A 6,000-nucleotide genomic window follows, 5' to 3' on the forward strand; every position below is an offset into this window, starting at 1 on the left:
CACAAAGGAAAATCCGGCAGATGAAGCCTCTAGGAGGCTAACAGCAAACCGCTTCTTAAGCTGCAAAAGATGGATCAAAGGACCAGAGTTTCTCTGTCAACCAGACAGAGAATGGCAGAAACCTCATTTGGAAACTGCAATCTCTGCCAATGATCCGGAAGTCAAGCAAGACATCACAAGCAACCTCATTGTTAAAGGTCCATTGAAGCCCACCAGCTCTCTGATAAGTTATTTCTCTTCATGGAGAAGTCTGATGACAGCTGTAGCTTGGCTACTTAAAGTAAAAACAACTATCTTACTGCTGACTAGAAAAAGAAAGGAGATTCAGACTGCTGCGAGTAACTTTTAAAGATGAGTCCAGCCAATTAAAGGAGATGCAAGCTTGTAAAGCAACACTCCAAAGACAGTGTTTAAATCCTGAGGATCTGATGCAAGCAGAACGTGCAGTTATTTCTTTCAGTCAAAGACAAAGCTTTGAAGAAGAACTGTCTACGCTAGAGGCTTGTAAAAATGGGGTTAAAAGAAGCAGTCATTTGTACAAACTGGACCCGGTGTTGGATGATGGACTTCTGAGAGTAGGTGGTCGCCTGAGTAGACTAGCGATGCCTGAAGAGGCCAAGCATCCAGTTATTCTCTCGAAAGACCTGCATATATCCACACTATTGCTACGACATATCCATGAACAACTTGGCCACGGAGGAAGAAATCATATGCTATCTCGACTCCGTAAAAAATACTGGATTATCAAAGCTAACTCGGCAGCAAGAAGGATCATAACAGACTGTGTTGTGTGCAAACGACAGCGGGGACGAGTTGGAGAACAGAAAATGGCAGACTTACCCCTGGAAAGGATTCTACCAGACAAGCCTCCATTTACAAATGTTGGAGTAGACTACTTCTGTCCTATAGAGATCAAGAGAGGACGAAGTCTTGTTAAAAGATATGGTGTAATCTTCACCTGCATGGCAAGCAGGGCAGTACATCTTGAAGTTGCATATTCTCTTGACACAGATTCCTGCATCCATGCATTACGAAGATTTATTTGTCGACGAGGTCAAGTGTTGTCTTTAAGATCAGACAATGGCACAAATTTTATTGGAGCTGAAAGAGAACTGAGAGAAGCACTCAATGTCCAGACTGCTATGCTTCAGAAGGGAATAAAATGGTACTTTAACCCCCCAGCAGGATCGCATCACAGTGGTGTATGGGAGCGTTTGATCCGCATGGTTCGAAATGTGCTCCACTCTGTTCTTAGCCAACAAGTTCTGGATGATGAAGGATTGCAAACTTTAATTTGTGAAGTTGAAGCAATTGTAGATGATTGACCCATTACAAAGCTTTCTGAGGACCCAATGGACCTGGAAGCACTCACCCCAAACCACCTTCTTCTGTTGAAAACCAAGCCAATACTACCGCCTGGACTCTTCGTAAAAGAGGACTTATACCTAAGGCGCAGATGGAGACAAGTGCAATACATGGCAGATCTCTTCTGGAAAAGGTGGACACAGGAGTACTTGCCTTTAATCCAAGAACGTCAGCGGTGGTCAAAGGTAAAAAGGAACTTTGCTCCAGGTGACATAGTTGTGGTGGTTGACTCCACTGCACCACGAGGCTCCTGGTTAATGGGCAGAATACTGGAGACGAAAGCAGATGTACAAGGCCTTGTGCGTACCGTTCGGCTTTAGACAAAAAACAATATATTGAAAATACCAATAACAAAGATATGTCTGATTAAAGAGACTGAGATTTAACAAGGACTGATGGTAAAGACCAGATACCACCACGTGCCATGTTCTGGACATCATCTCTGGCCCCCCCCCAAAAAAAGGGTGTAATGTATATAGCTCCTTTCATTATTTTTTGGTAATTGTTATTTGTTATATAAGACAATTAGGGGCCGGTGTGTAGGAGCCATTTATGTTTATTGTTTGCATAATATTTTATTTTGTTTGGATATATTTATATTAGTATTTTGGACACTGGGTGACAGTGATTAGATGCACATGGTTGTGTATATAGGGGGCGAGCGTGACGGTGTTTTGTGTTTTTAGCCCCCAACAGCGCCTTCCAGGCAGCGAGGGGATGGGTAGGTTTAAGGTTGAGGTTAGGGTTAGCTGCCTGGAAAGAGCCATTGGGGGCTAAAAACACCATCGAGCATAGGTGATAGGAAGTGGGAACCACAGGTAAGGGGAGCACACACAGTTCTCACCAGACCACAGACAACAGAGCACAGAGCATGGATTACAGATCAGAGTACACACAAACAACTGGAAACAAGATAAGAAATCAACCGGTATGTTCATCTGTTTGTACGATTTACTACAATAAACCACAAACCTCAACTGCAATAATCTCTGGAAAATCTTTGTGTGTCTGTGTAAAAACTTGGGAAGAGGACTGCAGTATGGGGCACTTAACAGTTCTTGTTCTGACACTTGTGGTGTATTTGTCTCTTTGTGATGGCGCACCTACGACTGCATCATCAGAAGACCATCAAATAGCAGAGGTCAGTAACCAAATGCCTTATATGTACTCATATGTTTCTTATCTAATCTATACATTAATGTTATAAAACGTTCCTTCCTCGTTCTCCCCAGGCTTATCTGTCACAGTTCTACAGGGACAATAATGCAACTAAATCCCGCAGCAGAACGATGATCCTCCCAGATCTAGAAAATGAACTGAAGGTTCACGGGCAAGCTGGACCCAAACACTCTTGAGACGATGAAGCTGCCACGCTGTGGAGTCACTGATGTGGCCAAATTCAGCCACTTCCAGGGGAGACCCAGTTGGAAGCAGAGTGTTGTAACATACAGGTTGGTTTAGCCTTCCTGTGCCTTCCTGTAGCTCAATCAGTAGAGCAACATCGAGGTCATGGGTTCGATTCCCAGGGAAAGCAAAAAGTGATCAAATGTGCACCTTGAGTGCAATGTCAAAAATGATAAAATAATCTGCCAAATGCATAAATGTGAAATGTTTAGCTCCTTAATGAAATAACAAATCAGACAAGTTTGTTCCCAGAAATTCAACCAATCAGATTAGACCTTGCCAGATATAGAAATGCTTTACAGTTTTCTGTGCAAAATGCATGAGACTGTCAATGAAGGGGTTTGTAGTTCTTCTCTATTGTGACGTATATCTGAGTGAAACTGCTTCTCGAACAAGAAAAAATGTACGGCAGGTTTGGACTGTTGTGGTTTGCTATTGGTCGATCTCATGTGAATGACATGTAGCCCCGCCCTCACACCACTAAACATGTCATCAGAGACTAGGGGCCTTATTTTAACGGTCTAAGTGCATGGTCTAAAGCGCACAGCGCAAGTGCATTTAGGGCATGTCGGAATCCACTTTTGCTAGTTTGACGGCAGGAAAAATGGTCGGCGCACCCGGTGCATGGTCTAAAAGGGTTGTCCCTATTCTCTTAATGTGTAATGGGTGTGTTTTGGCCGTAACGTGCAATAAACCAATCAGAGTCTCATCTCCCATTCCCTTTAAAAGCCAGTTGCGCTTGTGCCATGGCGGATTCGCTATTTATATGGAGGAATTTATATGGAAGTCCAGAGAGGAATCTAATCTGCTCGTGCACAAGGTTAAAGTGCACAAGTAGACCATCTACGGGACAAGCCGGATTCCACCATATCTTTATGTACACAATAATAGTCTTTTACATTGTATACATTAAAATGTATAAAATATACATTTTATATTTGGCATGTTTGTGTGCTGCTGTGCGTCCCTGTGTGTGTATAGCAGAGTGTACGCACGTTGTTCACCCGCCTATTAGGCTCATATTACTAAAGTGCTCTTTAAATAAAAAACAAAAATACTGCGCCATTGACTTTAGACCAGGTTTCAGTTGGTCAATGGCGCAGTCTATTTCAGTTGCCTCAAAATAGCAATGCACCAACAATGCGCCTGAACACACCTTGTTTTCAGACCTGCACGCCCATTGGCGAACAAATGGGCGCAAATGCATTTGATATTTAAACAACTTGGCGTAGGACGTGAAAATGAAAACTGCGTCGGGCTGAAACTAGCAAAAAACACTTGCGTCGCGCCTTGCGCCGGGTGTATGATAGGGCCCTAGATGTCGCTGCAAGTTATTTTGATTAAACAATATGAGTGCGCATGGAAACGATAATGTGCACTCATTTATAATAAACACTGCAATATTCCATAAAAATATGAATTGTCAATTGGTGTCATGGTGACATTTAAGGATACTAAACATGATTTGCTTCTTTCTCTCTTAGAATCTGAATATACATCACAGTTGAGCCAGAGAGATGTGGATGCCATTATTGCCAAAGCTTTCCAGCTCTACAGTGATGTTATTCCACTCGATTTCAAACAGATCTACAGTGGCACAGCTGATATCATGATCCTCTTCAAAGCTGGGTGTAGGTTCTAAACACATGTGTGTGTATATATATATATATATATATATATATATATATATATATATATATATATATATATATATATATATATATATAATGTGTGTGTGTGTGTGTGTATATATATATATATATATATATATATATATATATATATATATATATATATATATATATATATATATATATAAAAATCTTTTTTTTCTTTCTTTTAGATCATGGAGATTTTTACCCATTTGACGGGCCTAATGGGGTTCTGGCTCATGCCAACTCACCCGGTCCAGAGCAGGGAGTAGACACACACTTTGATGATGATTAGACGTGGACCCTAAGTTCACTAGGTGAATGCACAAATCACATAGAATCACATGTTTATGTGTATGTAAATTATTACAAGTTTATTTAAAAAAAAATCATTAATTGCTTTAGATATAAACCTGCTTTTGGTGGCTGCTCATGAATTTGGACATGCACTGGGACTAGATCACTCCAAAGACCCTTCAGCTCTCATGTATCTAACTTACCGATACGTCAACACGAATGGCTATACACTTCCCCGTGATGACCGACTTGGGGTCCAGGCCCTGTATGGTAAATGGTTTTTTTTTTATTTTGTTTTTGTGATACAGAGAACTATACTGTAATAGCAATAAATTAAATTCAATACTTATTATTATTATTATGGATAAAACAATCAATAAATATGTATTTTCCACCAATTTTCTATAATGTTTCAGGTGTTCGAATGTCAAAAGATAAACCTGAACCAAAACCAGAACCAAAACCCAATCCTGAACCAAGCCCACCAGAACGGTGCAAGCGTGACTTAGTATTTAATGCAGCAACCAGCGTTCGTGGAGAACTGTACTTCTTTAAAGATGGGTAAGAATATAATTTTAATTTATATATATATATATATATATATATATGAATAATAATCTCAATATATATATATATGGCAAATGCTGAAGATTAAATTTTTTTTTTAATCACAAAATTATAAACCTAATGTGGTTTTGGCAATGTCATTGGTGCAAGCACAGCAAAAAAGCCAGTGTACATTTTACTCAATTTCCAAACTTCCTACGGTGCTTTCGCCTCGATCGGTCTAATGGTTTTGAAGATATTGGCAAATGTTTTAAGCGCTAAATCACAATGCTACACAAACCGTAAGGTGAAACCTAGCATATTTGGTAACGTTGGACTTGGCAAGGATTTAGGAACTTAAGGAGATGAGTAGGTGGCGCTGCGCCAAAACGCATCATGTTGGAGGGGGAAAAAGGAATCGGGGAAAAAATATTTTTTAGCATAAACATGAGTGCAAATTTGGACAGTTGGTGGCGCTAGAGTGATTGATTTGGAGACTCCAAATTTGCTATGTTGACAGATCAGACTGTCCTCTATCAGTGTGCCAAGTTTCATAAGTTTCCTGCAAGCGGGTCTATGGGCTGCCATAGACTTCCAGAGCAGAATAATAATAATAATAATAATAATAATAGGAACGGGAACGGATACAATAAGTGCCTACGCATCTTCGGTGCTTGGCGCCTAATAAAGCAGATAGCAAATTCATTCAACATTAAACAATTCATTTGCACATTCA

The 6,000-nt window shown here is 40.3% G+C and overlaps 1 pseudogene across 1 annotated transcript; it reads left to right on the forward strand.

The window, feature by feature from the left end:
* Window positions 1-2,404: 2,404 nt before the first annotated feature.
* On the forward strand, window positions 2,405-5,283 carry LOC311076902 (collagenase 3-like; annotated as a pseudogene). Its single transcript has 6 exons — window positions 2,405-2,506; window positions 2,598-2,820; window positions 4,256-4,400; window positions 4,613-4,738; window positions 4,827-4,988; window positions 5,135-5,283. The product of its transcript is annotated as a collagenase 3-like (transcript).
* The last annotated feature ends 717 nt before the right edge of the window (window positions 5,284-6,000 follow it).

Source organism: Abramis brama (genome assembly GCF_963993115.1).
Source record: "Abramis brama genome assembly, chromosome: 25".
Taxonomy (NCBI): domain Eukaryota; kingdom Metazoa; phylum Chordata; class Actinopteri; order Cypriniformes; family Leuciscidae; genus Abramis; species Abramis brama.